This window comes from Aulonocara sp. 'chitande type north' Nkhata Bay, linkage group LG6, assembly GCF_057382095.1.
Source record: "Aulonocara sp. 'chitande type north' Nkhata Bay isolate Kocher_YH1m ecotype deep benthic linkage group LG6, A_spYH_male_GT1.1, whole genome shotgun sequence".
NCBI lineage: Eukaryota > Metazoa > Chordata > Actinopteri > Cichliformes > Cichlidae > Aulonocara > Aulonocara sp. 'chitande type north' Nkhata Bay.
The window spans coordinates 22,215,276-22,221,277 of NC_141349.1; the positions used below are offsets into that span (position 1 = coordinate 22,215,276).

The following is a 6,002-nucleotide window of genomic DNA, read 5'->3' on the forward strand; positions in this document are numbered from 1 at the left end:
AATGTCATTGTATCCACTCCTTTATTTACAGATCACACTGATGCAAAAATCCTACACTAGCCTACCATACAAGACAGCCTGCAGGGATCCAAATGACCTAATAAATTAAGAATGAGTTTATAAAATCATTTAACATTTTAAAATACAAACCTAAGAAATTTGGAGATTTGATTGTGTTTTGTGTTGTGTTAATATTTTAAAAATATTGTTTTGTAAGCCTGATTTTGTTTTAATTGGTTTTATATAGAAATAACTTAACAATCTTGGTTCAATAATTTATTATTTGCATCAGTAAACCACACGCTGCACAGACCGAGTGACATCTTCACACATCTTATTTTGCAAGTGTTCATTACAGACCTACTCTGAGAGTACGCGTTTCTGTTTGATGGCCAGCAGTGGCACATGACACTGGTGTCATGCTTTGCTAAGAGTTGTCAGAGGCAAAAGGTACCACTACACCCACCACCACCACCACCCCCCACTAACCATACTTGGCCTGGGAGGATGAGGAGCCAATGGCAGAGCCAGCTCGGCAGTCACCCCACAAACATAAGGCACTGGAAAAAAGAGGTGGAGGGGCAGTGGGTTCATTTGACACATAACAGAACATGAAGATAAGTTGGCAACAGCCTCAAGCTTGCAGGCAGGTTACAGCTGTTTGGTATAAGAGACACTCTTACCGCAGTCAGGAAGCTACAAAAAAAGCACAGTTGGTCAGTCATACTTGAATTCTTCTGAAATGCTTTGGTTCCTCTTAGAGGAATGATGCAAGACATCTGAAACCTTAAAGCAGTGTGATACTGAGCTGCTTAGTCAGTTGTTGAGCATCAGATAAACCTGTTTAATCTCATTATTACTACCTTATTAAAGGAGGGTTAAACATTAAGCTTTTAAACACATAAAACATAATCCCATGTTAACAAGTCAGCTGCTTTCTCTCAGCTTTACATGAACTGGGGTGGTATACAGTATAACTAAAACAGTAAGTGTCTTTTTTAAGTAAATTAAATAACGTGTGTTGTGTTATGGCTGTACTAAAATAAATGTTTAAATTTCTTTTGTTGAAACCAAACTTCACAGGTGAGCGGTGGAACTAACTGAGAAACCAAGGACGCTGCACGCTCATATGGCAGGGACTTGTTAATCCCAAAGTCGCCACTCCCTAAAGCATACCCCTTATTGTCTATTTTACTCAAAATAGGACCATAACGCACATAACCTGCCATTAGGAAGAATGCAGGTTTGAAGCACTTCCACACTGGCTTCCTCTTTCAGACCCAAATGCGGTCAATAGTAGGTCCAGCTGAGAAATAAAAAAGCATCAGTTAGTGTCAGTGAAGCACTGCTTCTGCTGTGTGAGAACACATGGTTTTGACAGTAGCTAAAACCATTTTCACACATGCACGCTGACCCTGATGGAGTTGCATGTGACAACACAAAGGTCCATACAGGCGAACATTAAACGGTTATAACCTGCTAGCTCCTTGGTGCAAAGTCTGTGTGGTGTCAGGTTGCAATGGTCTGAGAAGAGTGAATCATAAACCGATCTCTGAGGGCATCTTCTGCATCTTGCCCATTTTAGGGTCTTCTAAAAAGCACTTTGTGTTTAACAGATATGTAACAGTACAATTCTTTTCTGATATACCAAGATAAAGAAACTAGCATGGTATTTCAGTGTAAATCATCACCGTGCGCATCTATAAATCAGTGCCTGCTCCACTTCATCATTGTTGGTCTGTTAAAGACTTTCCTCTTTAAATTGCTCACTAAAGCGCACACTTTTTTGTACTCCGAGACACGATATCATCACTTCTTCATGATGAGACCAGGCTTAATGCAACATGTGTTGAAACTTGACAACAGCTTTCTCACTGGTGAGAGGAAACACCAAAAACTTCACTGGTAATTCAACAGTTTGAAAATAAAGCACAGCACAGCGCCTAGGAAGTGATTAAAAGAAGAAAAAAAAAAAAAAAAAAAAAGAGGAGTCAATATATTCTTATGGATGTAATGAGATATCCTTGCATACAGTATAAATTCACAAGGGCATTCACACACCCTAAAGGCAACTGACAAACCAGTTTTTCCTGATTAGCGTGGCAGATGAGGGGCACTCTGAAAGGCGCACAGGAAAAGAAGACCTCCACCCATTTTTATGTGATCAACGTGGCAGACCAACTGACATGACCAGCATTACACTGAGAGACATCCCAGCACAGCTACAGGAGGCCTGCTTTAACTCGTATGAGGCTTCACTATAGTCTGTCATGTCCTGCGATCCTCTGGCTGACTGTGACTTTTAACCCTGGTTTTCGGACACATGACCTGACCTTGCACAAGACAACCAGACTAAAGATTGCAGGTCATAACCTCCTTGATGAAACCACACACTCCAAGTCACATGGTCACACAGCGGAGGGGGAAAGAGAGGGTGGAGGACGAGCTCGCTTAAGTAGGACAAAGGTCACACAACTCTTAACAACTCCCGACACACCATTGGGGCAAAGCAAAAAAACAACCTAACATAGTGCTTTCACAGTGAAACATTACATTATAAAACCCCAAAAGCATCATTATGCTTTAATTTGCATCACTATCCTTTAAATCGCTAAGATTTGCTGCCAATCTGAAGTTTAGCAAGCACTATTTACACGGTAAATAGTTGTGCTTGCTAACATGTGCTAATTAACACAGATCACATGGAGGGCTAGAAATGTCAGTGGATTTGTGGCAAACTTGAATCCATTTAGCAGTTTTTTCATTAAAGAGGTGCTAAGAGGAAAAAACGGGGGATCCTCCAAGATCCTATTGATTTTGGATCATCTTTTCCAAGAATGTAACTACTATTTTATTTTATAAGCAATCTGCCACAAAAGCAGCACGCCAGAGCTGATTGTTGTGTAAACATCATCCAGCTCAGTCCTTCCACCTTGCTAGCACCAAAGCAGACAGAAAGGCTGATACTGGTACTGTCGAAAGACTAAAGGCCACATGGCAAACCACGCTGTGCCACATACTGGGTTTGCTTTAATGAAAGCTCCTCCTCTACTTGAGTACTAAAACCGCCCACACGATTGCATCTTTATGGTAACTGTTCATGTGACTGCCCTGCATGACCGCAACAGCATTACCTAGTGTTTCAAAAATTGGGTTTAAAATGGGAGGAAAACAGCAGGCGGCATTCCAGAGATTCCTGTTAGAGGAAGTTTGCATAAAAACGCCTTCAGACACAAGCACATATCAGAGCTGCTCTCCAAAAAGTGATGTACACCAACAACTGACTGCTAAGCACTCAATTATGATTCACTTTCACCTCATTTTCTTTCTTATAGAAGAGGCTGGAACTTATTCATAATACTCAAGTATCCAACTACCGGCTACCAGCTGTCCATGACTTCTAGTCTGAGAGATTTTTTTCCTTTGAGGGGAAATGACAGAAACAGTCCAGCTTTTGAGTGGAAAACCTGCTGTTTTTCTCATATCTGCAGTTAATTCTAAACACACGAATGTTTCACATTTCAACAAGCTGTTAAACCTGCTTGATTTGTCTAATATGCATGAAAGTGAGTCTGCTCAACAATCTTATGTTTAATTTGATATCTGGAACATGCATGTTGTCCTCCAGCACAAGTAGGCAAGATATAAAGTATCTGCTGGCAAATGAAAGAGCTACAATTGACTGTAGAGGAAATGATGGCCATCTGCATCTCAAAGGGGCAGCAATCACAGGCCAGTCAGAATAGCTCTGGAGAAAGAAATTGAGATGCACTGATTGACCAGCCAGGAACCAGAATTACACAGTTTCCACTGTTCTTAACGTGGATTGGTGACTGGCTGGTCATGCATGCATTACTCACACATGGCAGCACAGGCAAATAGTCCCACGCAAACTCTTCACTCATGTTGGACATGACTGTTTGCAGCTTACTAAAGTAAGCTGCAAACATATCTGAAACAACAAACTTAAAAAGACACTTAAACGTGGACATTTTTAAGAAGCTAACAAAGGCAAAATGGCTAGCAGCCTCGGTATGAGCAAAGGATCAGATCAGTTATGGGGAGAGGAATAAAAAAAAAAAAAAGGGAAAAGGTTGATGATCTGTTATCTGGTAACAATATAAAAAAAATACAGAAAAATTATGTAAGTACCAGACATTTATTTTTATAAATAAATCTGCTGCACTTGTTAGTTGTGGTAAAATATGTCAGGTAAAGGTGGGTGTACAGCAACTCATGTTCATTCATTATTTGTAACTTTTTCCAGGGGCAGGACAGTTTACTTTCAGTGTTGAGAGAAAAGTATATAACTTACAGAAGCATGTCACATTTAAATAAGTCTTTATCACAAAATAAATACACAAAAATCACTATGGGCAAGTCACACTAGGTGAAAAATCAGATATTGGAATAGGCCAAGAAAACTACAATGGTGGATCTCTAATGAGAACGTCAAAGACATTGTGTCACTATGATATGCTCCACTGGTCACTGGTAAGGACATGGAAAGTTCCTGGAATATCTGCCTGTTGCTTAGCACATCATCCTTAAAACAGAAACTTGGTCCTGCACAGCTACACACTGTGGTCAGAAAGCAAAAGCAAAACCTTGTTTTCAGATTCATTCTCAAAGTTTACAACTTTCCAAAAGCGGAAAAAAAAAAACAGTTCAAGTTCACGGCGGTGGCTTCACTAAAAGCCATGTTCTCATTTTAAACAAAATAGATGTCGCCAACATTTTGACATTGAGTGGAAATTGGAGGAAACGGCAGCACGCGCTACTACTATCCGGTGCGGACCACTTTGGTCACTCATTCACACACGCACGCACGCACGCACACACACACACACACACACACACAGGCGGAGTTATGAGTGATTTGGCGGGATGCCACCACAGTAGATAACAGTTACATTGTTACTCCTTGTCCACTTCTTATCTTTATTTAACAATGACGTGCGCGTGTAGCACGCTCACACCGACTATCAGCAGTGATGTTAGTAATAAAGAAATGATACATATGAAATAAAAAGTTTTTTTGAAAAAAAAGAAAAAGGATTATCATCAGAGGCGTTGGTGACGTTTTCATCCCTGTTGCTACGTGTCCCTGTCTGTTTTCTTTTCAGAGGGCTGGTCCGTTCAGCCTACACGCGGGTTTGTCGCTGATAAACAGACCCACAAACATCAAAAATGAACAGCTCGTTCTGATCACGCACTAAATATCATGCTGCTCATCGTCAGATTAGCGGAAACGAAGATATAATGCGGAGAAAAGACATAAAACGAGGCTGGGGTCTGGTCTATTTAAAGCAACAATAAGAGCAGCCCTTTCGGTGGCTTCATCCTGCTCTAACTTTTGCACACGGGCCTCGGTAGAGGAGCTCAGAGCTACGCTGCCTTTTTTCGGTTTTTAAGAGTCAAATGTTGGCACTAACCTGTTTGCAGCAGCAGACTTTAACGCGTTTCTTGAGGAAGCAGCGGCAGCAGAAGCAGCGGCGGGCGGCAGTGGCGGTTTACACTTTGTTCAGCTGGTGCAGCTACCAGCCAATCAGAGGCGGCTTCACGTGTTGCTTTCGTAAAGTCTGAGAGGCGTTCGGTCATTGGTCAGTTAGTTGTGACGGTCGATAGAGCGTTTCACATCCATGTGAATGAAATCAGGTACATCCGAACCGAGTAATTAACGAATACTAGCTAATTTTAAGACACCCTTACTTTTTTTTAATTGCTACTCAGGAGAATAGTGTTTAGAGGTTTAGTGAATGACTGCAGTGAGACTATTTGAAGTTATTTCCACCCCCAACTTAAAATATACAGTCAGTCCTTTAGGGAGTTCATTTGATTAAAGAATAGACTAAACATCTGCAGCTCCATTTGTCCTGTCAATTTAAGGTGGCACCTGAAGGCACCTTAAATTAAAAGTTCCAATTCAACAATGTAAAAACACTCAATTACAAGCTTTTCAAAGAAGTTATGTGAACACCTGTTAACAACTACTACCTGAC

General features: G+C 40.9%; 1 protein-coding gene across 1 annotated transcript in view; it reads right to left on the bottom strand.

Annotated features, from left to right (window-relative positions):
• Positions 1-5,579, bottom strand: part of acsl1a (acyl-CoA synthetase long chain family member 1a) — a 20,284-nt gene extending 14,705 nt beyond the window's left edge. Inside the window, exon 1 of the mRNA XM_086295637.1 lies at positions 5,436-5,579. The gene's annotated coding sequence lies outside the window, so the exon portion shown is untranslated. The remainder of the gene's footprint in view (positions 1-5,435) is intronic.
• Positions 5,580-6,002: the final 423 nt, after the last annotated feature.